The sequence below is a fragment of the Microtus ochrogaster genome, chromosome 21 (genome assembly GCF_000317375.1).
Source record: "Microtus ochrogaster isolate Prairie Vole_2 chromosome 21, MicOch1.0, whole genome shotgun sequence".
Lineage (NCBI taxonomy): Eukaryota > Metazoa > Chordata > Mammalia > Rodentia > Cricetidae > Microtus > Microtus ochrogaster.
In genome coordinates, this window is record NC_022022.1 from 19,601,902 (window position 1) to 19,617,831 (window position 15,930).

Here is a 15,930-nt window from a genome sequence, read left to right on the forward strand (position 1 = left end):
CCCAGTCTTAGGCTAACCACTGTGAACTTGAGAAGCCACTTCACTGCTCTGGGGTCTAGTTCAGGCATCTTTAAAATGAGGTGATTGGACTAGGTTTCTAAACTCCTTTCATATATATATAAAAGTGTCCAAACAACAGTTGTGTGTGTGTCTCCAAACAACAGTTAGTAACTCTCCCTTTCTTTCTTTTTCTTTTTTTCTTTTTTTTTTTTTTATGTTTTTTTGATACAGGGTTTCCGTGTAACAGTCCTAGCTGTCCTGGAACTAGTTGTAGTCCAGGCTAGCCTCGAACCCACAGAGATCCGCCTGCCTCTGCCTCCTGAGTGGGTGACTGCTGGGATTAAAATTGTGTGCTACCACCACCCTGCTAAATCTCCCGTTCTTAAGCAACCATTTGGGAATATGCCGCGGGGGAGAGAGTGCTGGGGTGTTAGAGAGCATGGGGTGGGGAGAGAGAACTATCACGTATGTTGTTAAACATGGCTGCCTTCATGGGTTTACAACCCGTTCTGGCTCAGGAAGACTCTATGTTTGTTTTACTGTCTTGATGTTACTGTCGTAATAGTCTCAATAACAAGGAGCCCTTCTATTTTTTTCTTTTTTCCTTCATTTCATGTGTGTGTATACATGTTTATGTTTGTATGTCCTCGTGTATCAGAGTGCTTGTACACATACTTGTGTGCCTAGGTGTGTATGGAGGCCAGAAGTTGACACCGAATATCTTTCTCTATTCCTCTTCACCATACTTTAGGGAACAAAATCTCTAACCGAACATGGAGCTCATCCATCAGTGACTGGCAGGCCAGAAAACTCTGGGGACCCTCCTGTATCTACTGCCCTCCCAACACTGGGGTACAGTGGTACAGCACTATACCCAGGTTTTACATGGGTGCTAGGGATCATAACGCAGGCCCCCTCATTTGTGTAGCAAGCAATTTACCCCCTGAGCCATCTGAGATCTCAGTTCCTTTGGTATTTGTACTGACCCTGCAAAGGACTTACCTAGTCCTATCCCTAGGGGTCGACTGTTCTTAAGTACAGGAAGCATGGAGCTAATCGGAAGTCATGGTGATGGACTGTTCCAGAGGGTGTCTCAGTTCACCTGTTCTAGAATACAGGGTTATAGAAGTCCCCTTGCTGTATAATCCAGATTGCCAAGAACAGAGATAGAATATGAAATTGCAATCTGGTAGTCAGGGCTTAGGACTGTGAGAAGGTGAAGATTGGTAGAAATCAGAAGAGAAGTCTGAGTGCTCCTGAGTCTCAGCCCAGTCACAAGGTCATATCCTCAAGTCTCCTTTCCAAAAATTCTATCACACACACACACACACACACACACACACACACACGTGCGCGCGCGCAAGTACGAGCTCTTACATGCCAATTCCATGAGAGTTAAAGAGCAGACCTCTTCCTGAGCTTACTGAAACACCTCTCTGTGTAAAGGAGCACAGGACTGAGGCCATTCCTTTGCTTCCCTTCCAGATGATGTGACAACAGAGTTTGAGCAGGGACGCCGAAGGGCAGACAGGTGACACAGTTTCCCTTTATCCAAAGATCTGAGCAGGAAGAACGGATGAGCACAGCTCCACACTCCAGCCCAGATAAGTGCTTGTCCTCTGTGCTCCAGAGCAGAGCTTTTCACCTCTTCATTTTTTTATTTTGTTTAAGTTAATTTTTCACACAATCTATGTTGATCATGTTTTCCTCCTCTCCCGCCTCCTCCCAGAGCCTCCTCACCTGCCTACCCACGCAACTTTCTCTTTAAAAAAAAAAAAAGCAACCCCTCCCATCTCTACAAAACTACAGATCCAAAAGTCAAAACAACTAAAAGACTAATAAAATATTTTTTTAAATGTGAAACTAAACAAAAATACCACACACACACACACACACACACACACACACACACACACAGTTAATTTTGTGTTGGCCACCACTCCCGGGCATGAGTTCTGCCGTGGTGTCTGGTTGATATGAGCAGCAAGAGTCCCCTGGAGGAAGCTGATTTCCCTTCACCAGTGGGTGTAAATTCTCCTCTTGGTTATGAGTGGGACCCCACGTCAGTCCCCCTCTCAGTGCTCGGACCCCTCTGACTTGAGCTCTGAGGTCTATGCGTGCCATAGTCTGCAAATTCGTACATGTATCAGCCTATTTTTTGTCTAGAATTTTTTAATCTCTTTGATTTTGTTTTATTTTCCTCCCAAGCGTGTCCTGAAAATTCTTTTTTCTTTTATTATTTCTTTGAAATTTTTGTACAATTACTTTTGACCATATTCGACTACCCCAGATCTAAGCTCTCTTCCCCACCTATCTGACTTTGTGACTTCTTAAAAACAAAAAAGAACAGATCCATACATTCTTGGTGTGTAGCATCCCACTGGAGTGTGAATAACCTACCAGTGGTGACATTCTTAAAGAAAACTGGCTTACCTCCTTCTGGTAGCTGTCAATTACCCATAACTCCTTAGGTATGGTTAGGTCTTCATGTTCACCTCCCTCTCCATACTGGGATTTGTTCCGACCCACAACATGAGCTCAAATATTTATTTATATATTTGTTTGTTTGTTATTCTCACATATATTTCATCTCAACCACAGTCTTCTCTTCCTCCCCTTCTCCACTCTCTCCCTTCACCACCTCCTCTCTCCTGCAGATCCACACCCTTCCACCTCCCCTCAGAAAAGAGCAGGTCCTCCAGGGACATCAACCAAACAGGGCAGAACATGCCGCAATAAGACCAGGCACGCACCATTACATAAAGGCTGGATGAGGCCACCCAGTAGGAGAAAAAAATATCCCACAAGCAAGGAAAAGAATCAGAGACCGACTCGCTTCCTCTGTTACCCAAAATAACCGCAAGTCACTCAGCCACAGCACATATGCAGAAGACCTAGGTCAGACCCCCATAGGCTCCTGGTCTCTGAAAGTCCTATGAATCCCAGATAGTTGATTCTGTGGGCCATGTTTTCATGGTATCCCTGACTCCTCTGGTCCCTGGATCCTTACTCCCCTTCCTCCTTAGAACTTCTCCAGCTCTGCCCGATATTTGGCCGTGGGACTCTGCACCTGCTCCCATCAGTTGCTGGATGAAGTCTCTCTGGTCTCTTTGATGAGGATTCTGCTAGGCTCTGGTCCCAGAACACTGTACAGGGAGGGCACACTGTAGGGTCGAAGGTTTTGTGGTTGGGTTGGTGACCCTTGCCCTTAAGGCCTTGCCTGGTTGCAGAAGATGCTTGGTTCAGGCTCCACCACTACTGGGGGTTTTTGCTAGCACGGTCCTCTCATTTCATGCAGGTTCTATTGCATTAGGTTTCTACCTGATGCCTGAAATACCTTCTAGTTCCAGACGTTTCTCACAATGGTTTTCCTCTCTCTCACTCTGCCCATTTGATTCCTCCTGTTCCCACCCCCACCCACCCCCAATCCACTTGAAACATCTTCATTTCTCCTTCCCCCATGAACTCTACTTCTTACTTAACTTCTCTGGGTCTGTGGACGCCAGCGTGATTCTTTTACTTATAAGTGGATTCATACCATGTCTGTCTTTCTGGGTATGAGTCACTTCATTCAGAATGATTTTTTTTCAAGTCCCATCCATTTGTCAGCAAATTTCATGATGTCTTTCTTATGAATATCTGAGTAATGCTCCATTTTAAACACACCACATTTCACTTATCATTCTTTGGCTGAGGGACATCTAGGTTGTTTCCAGTTTCTGGCTGTTCTGAGTCAATAGCTGGGCTTTGAGATTGTGGGCAGTCTGTCACTGAGGAGGGAGAAAGGGAAACCAGAGAACCTGGAGAGGAAGAGAAGAGACTGTGGATTGAGGCTGATATGTGGAATGGTTCTCAGTGTGCTCAGAAATAGTAGAGGAATCACCTGGTTGGAGCCTCATAGGTAGGAGCTGTTTTTTCCTTGATTGGTTTATACCATGTGGTCACTTTTAATCAAGATGGGAGTGTGGTCATGTGGCAAAGATGTCCATCAGCAACATGGCTGCCTCCATCTCAACGAAGGGACAGCAGCTAAGGTGGCAGCAAACCACGTTCTTTTTAGGATTACCTATGTGTAGATTTTTAACCATCACCCTGATGTTATGAGTTTTAAGTTATTCCCTTTGTTACGGATTTTACATTGTTTTAATCATACCCAATGGGCTTACAAATCTTGAGGTACAGACAGTTTGCACAAGTTCTATAGACCTTGAGATAAGATTTATACCTAAGCAAAGGTTTTAGAGAGTTAAACCTAAACCAAAAGAGTATGAGATGAATAGCAATAGCGCCTATTGGAGACTTCTATTTTGTTTTGCTCTCCTTTCTCCATCACATAGTCACGTGACTTTCCTGATATGTGACAGAGATTTTGAAAGAAACCATTAAACAAGTATGTTTGGGTCTAGGGAATAGGGAGCCATATCCCAACTCCAGAGCCAGCTTTTAATTGAAGTTGGACAGCATAAAGCAACAGTTTGATACCACTCATACCTACAAGACACTTAAATCCCTGTAAAACTGACTCCAGTAAGCTGGGAACAAACATGGATTAGAGACATGAAGTTTGTGAGCTCTGGTTATAGAAGGAGGGTGTGCAGAAGGGAGCTGAGACACACACGAGCCAGTGATAAGAGTGTGTAATGTGTGTGCACGGCTCGTGTGTGTGCAAGGCTCGTGTGTGTGCACGGTTCGTGTGTGTGCATGGTTCGTGTGTGTGCACGGCTCATGTGTGTGCACGGTTCGTGTGTGTGCACGGCTCGTGTGTGTGCACGGTTCGTGTGTGTGCACGGCTCGTGTGTGTGCATGGTTCGTGTGTGTGCACGGCTCATGTGTGTGCACATTGCAGCTGGCCTACGCCTTTGCTTTCTTGCTCTTCTGCTAGGTCTGGATCCTGCCTACCACTTTGCAGCAAATTTCCAGATTCATCATTTGGTAACTTAAAAGACAGACAATTACATCACGGGAAGAAAGACTATATAAGAATAAACAAGACTTGACGTGGGGAAAAAAGAAATTGGGAATAGAGAACCTCTTTCCATTTTCCAGATAGCTGGTAGTTACGTAAAGGCCCCCCAAAATGTTAGGATCTAAGGTGCCACAAGTCAACACTTTGTATTGATTATCTAAGGCACGTTGAGGCCAAATTCAATTGCAAAAGTAACTTCAGGTGGGGTGTCAGGTGGAAAGGATGGAGGTTTCCCTAAGAGGCATCTCGAGAGGGCATGAGAGTATATGAAAGACTCCCTTTCCCAAGGATGAGAGAGGGCAAGGAAAATGTCATTACAGCCTGTAGTCGCCTGCATCCCATGAACACAGGGTGGACCCAATAAGGACCAATCATTCAGTGGCTCATTAACACAGTCAACGGGGTCAGGGCTTAGCCTGGCTAAGCCAGAGGAGAGACTCAGTACTTCGTACCAGGGCTTTTGTAGAGGCCAGAAGATGAGGACAAAAAACAGAGCTCTAGGAGGGGGTTCTCATCCACGGGAATAGGTTGGAAAATGAAGTCACAAAAGCCACGAGGACCTAAGAAGCTGTGTGGTTAGAGGCAGCTCCTAAGAGAAGACAGGAGAAGAGGGCAGGAGAAGGCACAATAGCCTGGCTAGTCCTAAGGAAACTGCAGGATTGCATCTCCAAGGGTGGGGGGATGAGGTCAGGTGGAGAAGCCATCTGTAGTCATAAAGAGCTTGACTGGGCACACATCCAACTCCAAGAGTGCCAGAGCGGTTCCAGACACTCAATGGTTACTTCCGTGAACTCAGGGAAACATTTACATTGACCAAAGGGGAAATTTACATAATTCTTGCTGGTGGATGGAGGGCTGACGGATTGGCGAGCTGGAAGGTGAGTGTTGCAGGTGGACTGGGAGTGAGGGGTAGGGTCCCAGGGCATCTTAGGCCTCAGAGGAAAAACACAGACACTAGGAGAGCCTATCCAGGCTTTAGCACCAAATGTAAGTGTTATAGCTCAGAATGAAAGGTATCCTAGCAGCTGGGAGCCAAGGAATAACACAAAGTCACACCTCATAATAAACTTGGCACAAGTGATGTGTTGAGGGTAAAAAAATCAAGAGGGTAAGGTTACCTCTGCTTGGGCACAGCAAGAAACTGAGAAGAAGGCAGAGCTTATATAGAGTTTCTTCTGTGTTGTAGGGGGAGGGGAACCTTTCAGGGTGAGGCTTTCCAAGGTGGGATATTTTGGTAGGATTTCAATTCCAAAGTTTGAACTTTTTACACTGTAGGGTGCTGGGTCCAGCTGTTAGGGCAGTTGGTGTGTTTTGTGCGTGAAACCTGGCAGTTGGAGGTCTTCAGGGGAGGGGTCTGGTCACTCCTGTTCCTCAAGGGGTTTACAGGGAGGCTACTAATATTATTTATTTAATCTTGTATCCACTTCAAGGAAGGGGCTTATCAGTTGTAGGGGTTCCCTGTTAGAATTTTTGGGGTTACTTATGTAATAGAAATTTTGAAAGTATAAGCTAGCCCAATTAAATGGTTCCCTTAAAAGAATTAACATGGTCAAGATTAACATGGTCTTTACCACCAATAAAACTCCAAGACAAAATTGGTACCAGGAGTGGGGTATTGCTGTAATAAGCCCAGCCATGCTTCTGTCTGGAAGAATCTCAACTTAGGAAGCTTGGGTTAGGAAAGCAGTGGATGCTTTAAGTCCTGCTTAAGGGCCATGCTAGCAGGAACATGGAAGATAGTGATGCTGAATATGATGTGAACTGTGGGGGCCTGGTTCAAGGACATCCGGAGGAGAACTTTAGTATGCTGCCTAGAGATCATTCTTGTAATATTTTGGTAAAGAATGTGACTGTTCTTGCCTTGTTTGAGCAATCTGACTGAGACTAAAGTGAAGAGTTTGGGATTAATTCCTTTGGCAGAGGATATCTCAAAACAACCTAGTATGGACTCTGACTTGGGGTTAATAATGTTCACTCTAATGAAGATTTACAATGAAAAAGAACAGGCTGAGCAAGTATGAATACAAATGGTGCAAATTGAAAGGAAAAGAAGCACCAGGCAGAAAAAATGGAACTAAGTCCTGTGTTCAAGGAAATAAACAGATAAAGAAATGGGAACCCAGCTAAGTTTACAACTTGTGAAAAGGAATTAAAGAGAAGCTGAGCTCCAGATGTGGTAGTGCATGCCCTCCAGATGTGGTAGTCCATGCCCTTAATCCCCACACTGGGAAGGCAGAGGCTAGCAGATCTGGGCTGACCAGCCTGGTCTACAGATCCAATTTCAGGAGAGCTAAGCTTAGGCAGTGAAGGACAGAAAGCCAGTGAAGACATAATTGAAGAAGTTCCAGCCCCAGTAAGCAGCAGAACTTGGCAGCTTTGGCCACATGATTTTGACTTAGAGTTAAGAATAGAAGAAACAGGTATGGAATTTGCCTGTGCAAGTGAAGAAAGCTGCTGAGGCCAGGCATACGCTGGACATGTCTGTGAATGAAGGCCTAGTAGAAAGGCCACTGCATGAAGCTGTGACTTTGAAACCTGGGTTGCCTTGGAGACCCCAAGATGTTAGAGACGTCAGAATAGAGTGACACCTGCCAAGGAGAGCTGCTAACAGAGGGTAGAACCAGCCCTAGAGAAGGAAGTGTATTGCAGTTAACAAAGCTGAACAGAGTTGGAGATTTAAAGAGCATTTTGACATCAGACATGGACATACAGAGTTTGGAGTTTGCCCAGCTATGTTTCAGTCTTGCTTTGTTCCAATATTTCCTCACTATGTTCCCTTTCCTATGTTTTGGAATGGTACTGTATACCCTGTGTTACTATATGTTGGAAGTATGTGATCTGTTTTTTTTATTTTGATTTTTAGGGGATTACAGTTAAGAGATGGCATGAATCTTGAAAGGGACTTTGAACTTTGTACTTTTAAACATTGTCAAGGCTATTAGACTATGGGGACCTTTGAAGTTGGACTAAATAAATTCATTTTGCATTATGACATTGTTGCAAGCTCATGGGGTTCAGGGAGTGGAATGAATGTAGTTGACCCCAGTAATCTCATAGCGAGTGGCACTATTGGGGGGTGACATTTTTGGATTGGGTATGGCCTTGTTAGAGGAAGTGTGTCACTGTGGGGGCAGGCTTTGAGGTTACTTATGCTCAGGATACCACCTAGTATCTCAGTAGACTTCCTGCTGCCTGTAAGACATAGGACCCTTGGGTATCTCTCCAGTACCACATCTGCCTGCACACCTCCATGTCACCATCACGGTGATAATAAACTGAACCTATGAAATTGTAAGCGAGTCACTCCAATTAAATGTTTTCTTTATAAGAGTTGCTGTGGTCATGGTGTCTCTTCACAGCAAGAAAAACCCTAAGACACTGTCCAAGTTGCTTTTGGTCATGGTCTTCATCACAGCAACTGAAACCTGATTAGGGCTCTCTGTCTTCATGGGAAGACCCTTTATCCTGAGGGAAGAGTCACTTTGTGAAACGAAAACTGTGAGGGCAACTGCTAGCTTACCTGGCAATGGTAAAGCACAGAAAAGCTGCTGAAGCAGTTTTACAGCTCTGCTCATTGCTGAACCAGAAACCTACATCCAGGCCTATAAATTCAGTTAGAGTCCATTTTTAGTGTCACTTTGTAGTCACTAAAAGCTTGTTTCAAAATTCTGGTGGTGGGCTTATTCTTGCCTAGTAAGATTAACAATAGCTCAGTGAGCTTGCCTTGCAAATGTGAAGAACTGAGATCAAGTGCCCAGAACAAAGTCAAGCCCAGTAGCATACATGTGCAATCCCTTGACTCCTATAGTAGAATGGAAGGTGTTAAGGGGAGGACATGGGGGCGTTCATGGGCCACCTAGCCTGACTTACACAGGTGCAGAACAAGAGACTCTCTCATGCAAGGTGGAAGGTGAGGATCATACATAAGGCTGTCCTTTGACTCACAACACGTATTGTGGCATATGTGTGCTTACATTCATACACACAAGCATGCATAAACCCATGTACACACAAAATACACACACTTATATACACAATACAAGAAAGATTAAAGAAAAACCATTTGCATTTCAGTTAAACTTCATAAATTGCATTTGACTTATAATTAGGGAAGGGAATAGTTAATTGATAGATGAATAAACAGGGAAAGGACAATAAAATCAATAAGAAAAAGTTTTCCATTCAAATTGGTTCCATTGAAATCAATCCCCTCAGCAGAGACATTATTTAAGGGGCAGATTCTGACTAAGAGTGGAGAGAGTGGGAGCAAATTACAACCTCTGATTGGGCAACTGTCTCAAAGGTTGAGCTCCCATGGAGATGAGCTAAACCAAAGGGTGGTTTACCCCAGATGTTGTGGCTGATCCAGACTTTCCAGACATAAGCAGCACCCACTGTCCCTCGGGACAGCAGGCTCGGGCACCACCCCCAGCGCTCATCTTTATTCAATCTCCTTTCCACATATCTGTTGGTCTTTGATGTGAAAAATCTGAACAACTTGGGATAAAAAACAGAATTTATAAATGCTGAGGTTAAATACTATACCTCACTATGCCCTTCTAATTTTTATGACATAGTCAACAAAATAACCAAGAAATGTTCTTTCCCATCATTTAATGGGGAAAAGGGATTCCTGTGAGTGTCTGAAGGTCAATCCTCTGAGATAAGCTCAGGACATCCTCTTTCCCTTGTTGCTGACCTCTGGATACCGTGATAAAATATTTGTTCCTTATCATGAATCTCCTCCTAGTCTTTTGGGCTATACTGTGACCTTTATACCCAGCTGAAGGAGGGATATCAGACTCTGAACTCTTGGCTCAGTTGAGCAGTCAGACCGTGGAGTACACAATACACCTTGGAACACCCTGGAATTACACAGTGAGGCGTGGAGACTGGCTGTAAAAGCAGTTGATATAAACAGTGCTGGAGAATGTGGCTTCTTCTTTCCTTTGGAGACATAGGCTGCATCAGCGCCAGCTTTTCCTAATGACCCCTTCTTCCAGACCCCTCTCTCAGGGGGATAAGGACTGCAGAGCCCAGGGAAGGCAGCTGAATCCATAGCATCCACAGCATCCGCATCCTTCACTTCCCCAAACCCGAAGATGCTAAGTCTTAGAGTCTGTAAGAACAGGAAACGAACGGGCTAGGTCCACCCTAAGCATCCACAGTATCCGCATCCGCATCCTTCACTTCCCCAAACCCGAAGATGCTAAGTCTTAGAGTCTATAAGAACAGGAGACGAACGGGCTAGGTCCACCCTAAGCTCACTCAGTATTACCAACAGGAAAAGTCTTCGAGGTAAATGTTGTCCTGCCCACAGGTCTTACGTAATTCTTTTTTCTAGCTAGAATCTAGTAAGTGGTAAGAGTGGACTAGCTGTATGGAGAGCTAACTGGAGAAGTATAATGTTGTAAAATAAGAGGGCACTTAAACATTTGGTGGTGCTACAATACAGTGGGTTTTCCAAGCTCATAAATGGACGGTCAAGTATAATATGCCCATCTGTTAGCAGTGTGTGTGAATCCAAGCAGTGTTCTCTTACATCCGGGTATTTTGCTCCTCTCAGTAGTTTAAGGTGGCCACAGACAAAGGGGGGAGTCCTAGTGTGGAAACACGATTAGGTGAACAGTGGCAAGAAATCATTCTGGTGTCTTCCTTCCAGATCTCTTCCTTGAGCTATGTGCTACTTCCGCGGCCTTGAGATCAGAGTGGAAACATACCTGACCAGACAACACTCATTCTTTGCCTGGCAAATCCAAGGCACACCAGGCCCAAGGAGTCACCTGTGCCAGCCACAGTATTCCAAAATAATTTTCTAATAAACACCTAAAATATGAATATGAATTTTCTTCGTTAAAAAGTAAAGTGGGTAGAGGTATTGGCATTGGCTTCACACACTTACAGAGATTCATGGGTTTAGAAGCCTACAGGTGGCAGTGGCTGCTGAGGGAGGGAAAGTCACTGTCTTTTGTGGACTTGACAATAGGTTACCCGTATACCTGTTGTTTTGATTTGAATAGGTATAGCCCTATAGACTCATGTGTTTGAATGCTTGGACCCTAGGACCTGCACTATTAGGAGGTGTTGCCTTGTTGGAGTAGGTGTGGCCTGGTTGGAGAAAGTGTGTCACTGTGTATGTGTGTGTGTGTATGGGAGGGGTGATTGTATGCTTAATCAGTGTAGAATACAGACCTATGAATCAAGATGTAGAACTCTCAGTTCTTTCTCCAGCACCATTTCTGTCTCCATGCTGCCATGCTTACTGCCATGACTACAATGGACTAAACCTCTGAACTGTATGCCAGCCCCAATTAAATATTTTTGTTTATAAGTGTTGCTGTGGTCATGCTATCTCTTCACGGCAATGGAAACCCTAACTAGGGTTCCCATGGGTGTAAGATTACATATTACAGTAGGTTAAGCTATTATCAAGTCCCCAAAGGACAGTGACTCTCCCTCCCTCAGCAGCCACTACCATACATAGGTTTCTAAATCCGTGAATCTCTGTAAGTGTATTGTCTGAGTTGCTGTTTTACAGGCTTCGGCACCTAGGCCTATAATCTGACATTGCAACAATGACTACATGATGTTATTTATAAAGTTCATGATGGAAACTGTGCTGTCCACTTTTCAAAAAGATTGTAAAAAACAATCCCATAATAATTTAATTAACTTTATAATCTTTACGAGGGAAGCATTCATAACTATCCTGGCACAAGCACATGGGCCTCAGATTAGACACACCTTGTAGAACCATCATGAACTTTTAAGTTTCCTTCCACATTAAAAGTATGCTAGGTTTTTGATGACTTGGAGATGGTAAGGTCTCATTATCTTTGAGAACACAAAGGTGACACAGCTGGTTTTTATTACATCTGAGGCTATGAATGAGAAGAACTTTCCATTATTAGAATCTTCCCCATCCTTGCTTGTGTTCTGACATTTTCTTCTTTCAAAGTGAAAGAATGAATCTAGTAGAAGGCAGTTTTCTTTCTAATGTGTTTCATTAAATAAGAACAAATACAGCACAGCTTCACAAAACCTGGGGCCCAATGGACAACAAATCAAAATTCTAAACTGCGATTCTGTTGCTCTGCGCAATATTAGGAGTTGTCGGAATCCTCTTCTCTGATGTGGTTAGAATTCTTAGCAGAATGCCCTGCTTCTCTGCTGTTGTTGAGTTAATGAGAGGTTCCCTGAGCACACTCACTCATAGTAATAGTCTCTTGTCAGTCATTAACATCTTAAGACCCGTTAACAACAAGGCTTCCTGCTTCCTGCTCCAAGGGTTTCCTCTTCCAGCACAGGTCTCCTAAGCTGGAAACAGCAGCAAAAAAGGGGGGTGGGGCAGATGTAGACTGCTGGTTGTTCTCTCATACTTGTCCCTCCCCTGCTATACTGGGCTATGGCTTCTGAATCAGAAGTCATATGGTTTATGACATCTATTTACTTTGGAACAGAAAGTGAGAAAAACCATCTTGTTTAATAGCATCCATAATATCTGGCTTTTGTTCTCTTTCCACATGGCAAATGGTAAACCCTGATCCTGAGAGATTTGTGATGATCCAGAGAGATTTCTACCTCCTGAGACTTTGCTTAGTTGTCTACCAGTCTTCAAGACGAAACGTCATCTTAGGACTCTCACGGTGTTGGAAGGTGTCCCTGAAATCAGGGATACTGTCTTAGTTAGGGTTTTCTATTGCTGTGAAGAGACACCATGACCACAGCAACTCTCATAAAGCAAACACGTATTTGGGGTATTTGGGGTCATTCACTTACAGTTTCAGAGGTTCAGTCCATTATTGCCATTATGAAGAAGATCCGGGAGGTAAGCAGGTAAATGTGGTGCTGGCTACATCTTGACATGCAGGCCATAGTAGGTAGACTGAGACACTCTGCAGTATCCTGAGCACAGGAAACCTCAATCCCTGCCCCCACAGTGTCATGCTTCCTCCAACAAGGACAAACTTCAACAAAGTCACACCTCCTAATAGTGTCACTCCCTATGAGATTATGGGGGCCGATTGCATTCAAACTACCTCATTCCACTCCCTGTCCCCTAGGAGCTTGTAACAATATCAAAATGCAAGCTGCATTTAGTCCAACTTCAAATCGGACTAAGTCCCCATAGTCTAACAGTCTCAACAATGTTTAAAAGTCCAAAATTCAAAGTCCTTTCATGCAATGTCTTAATTGTAATCCCATATAAAATCATAATAAAAAATAGATCACATAGTTCCAACATATAACAAGACAGGATATTCACTACCATTCAAAAACATAGGAAAGGGAACATGCTGAGAAAATACTGAGCCAAAGTGAGACCGAAACCCAGCTGGGAAAACTCTAAACTCTGCATCTCCATGTCAAAGCACTCTAAATCTCCAACTCTGTTCAACTTCGTTGACTGCAACCCTCTTCTTTCTCTTGGGCTGGTTCTACTCTCTCTGTTAGCAGCTCTCCTTGGCAGGTATCCCATGACTCTGGCATCTCTCACATTTGGAGTCTCCAAGGCAATTCAGGTTCAACATCACAGCTTCGCACAATGGCCTCTCTACTAGGCCTTCGTTCACAGACATGCCTGACATATGCCTGACCTTAGCAGATTTCTTTAGTCACAGAGGCAAATTCCATAACCTGTTTCTTCTATTCTTAACTTAAAGCCAGAACCATGTTGCCAAAGCTGCCAAGTTCTGCTGCTTACTGTGGTTCAAAAATAACCCCCTTATTCAATTATATCTTTACTGTCTTTCTGTCCTTCACTGCCTACATTTGTCTGTCCTGAAACTGGATCTGTAGACCAGGCTGGCCTCTAACTCAGAGATCTTTCAGCCTTTCCAATGTAGGGATTAAAGGTATGCACTGCCACATCTGGACCTAAGCTTTTCTTTAATTCCTTTTCACAAGTTGTAAAGTTACCTGGATGGGATCATCACCACTCCTTGTATTCCATTTCTTAATCTGTTTATTTCTTTGAACACAAGACTTAGCTCCATTTTTCTTTCTGGTGTTCCTTTTCGCCTCAAAACTTTGATCTTGTAATTTTCCCTGCTCAGTTTGCTTCTTTTCTTTATAAATCTTTACAGGTATGAACACTAGTAACCAATTGATGGAGTCTATACTAGGCTGTTTCGAGATTTCTTCCGTCCCCAGTATTCATCCAAAACTCTTTGGACAAGGGCAGAAGACAGCCATTTTCTCCACCAAAATATCCCAGAAAATATTTCTAGGAAGATACTAGTACTCTCCTCTGCGGCGTCTTGAGCAAGTCCCCCAGGGTTCATCAAATCACGTTTAGCACCACTGTCTTCCATGCTCCTACTAGTATGGCCCCTCAAACAGCTCTTAAAGTGTTCAAGTGCCTTTCCCATCTGAAGTCCCATGGTCCATATTCCTTCAAACAAATGCATTGTCAGGCCTAGCACAGCAACACCCCAGTCCCTGATACCAACTTCTGACTTAGAGTTTTTTATTGTTGTGAAGAGACACCATGACTGTGGCAACTCTTATAAAGAAAACACTTAATTTGGGTGGCTGACTTACAGTTTCAGAGGTTCAGTCCATTATCATCATGGTGGGAAACATGGCAGCATTCAGGCAGAGGTGGTACTGGCTACATCTCGATATGCAGGCCACGGAAAATAGACTGAGAGACACTTGGCATTATCCTGAGATTAGTAAACCTCAAACCCCACCCTCCTAGTGACACACTTCCTCCCACAAGGTCATATGCATTCCAACCAAGCCACACCTCCTAATAGTGCCACTCCCTATGAAATTTTTGGGACCAGTTACATTTAAAATACTGCTAACCCTAAATACAACACCACAAAAAAGGCATACTGGAAAACTTAATTTTAACTAATAAGCATTGAGCTTAGTATTTTACTGGAGGTTGGCATGGGAAGAGGGAGGGAAGAAAACTGAATTTGATGATGCATGATTGAAATGCCATGCTGAATTTCTTAATTTGTATAATTTACTCATGGTAATCAAGGATAAAATGTTCAAAAGAATAAAGAACTGATCTGCAAACACTGAAAACACATTCAGTTTTCACTTTTCAGATACAAACATAAAAATGGCCACTGTTACATAATTCTATTTGTGTGAAACGTCCTTAGATGTAGAAAGTGGATGAGAACTTAATGGTCTAAGAATAGGGAAATGAAAATCCACGGCTTAACTTAACTTGTACTCAGTTCCTTCTCAGGGTAATGACACTATTCCAGAATATGATAATGGCAGTGTTTGGGCAAATAGTTAATAGATTCAATTTTAGGTTAATTTCCTCTCAAGTAATCTTAGGAACAAAGAAAAGTGAAAACACACTTTTTAGTTCCAATAATCATTCAAACTTTAAATTTTCAATTGCATTTCACATAGTCTCCTAAGGCAACTGCTACTGGGAAAGGTTTGAGCTATTAAGTCTCATGTCCCATTGTTTGATGTATGCTACAAATTATAATACTGCTATAGAGTGTGCACTTTGAATTCATAAATAGAAAATTATCTAGGGTTTTTTTTTGTCTAATTCATTTTTGTTGTTTGGTTTTTGGCTGGAGTGGAACTCTCTATGTAGACCAGGCTAGAACTCATAAAGATCTGCCTGCCTCTGCCTCCCAAGGGCTGGGATTGAAGGTGTGTTCTACCACCCCCTAACCCTAACTCTCCCCCCACTTTTTCTCTCTCTCTTTCTCTTGGTCTTTCAAGACAGTGGCTGTCCTGGAACTCCCTCTGTAGACCAGGCTAGCCTCAAACTCAGAGATCCACCTACCTCTGCCTCCCGAGGACTGGAATTAAAGGTTGTGCCACCATAGTTCTCAGTTCTTGAAATATAAATGCCCACATGTGTAATTGGAGACAGATTAGGTATGATTATCAAATTTTATTTCGGTTCAATCACAGATATAGATTCAAAGAAAACATACGAAGAGAAAGTAAAGGGGCATGGCATGTAATCT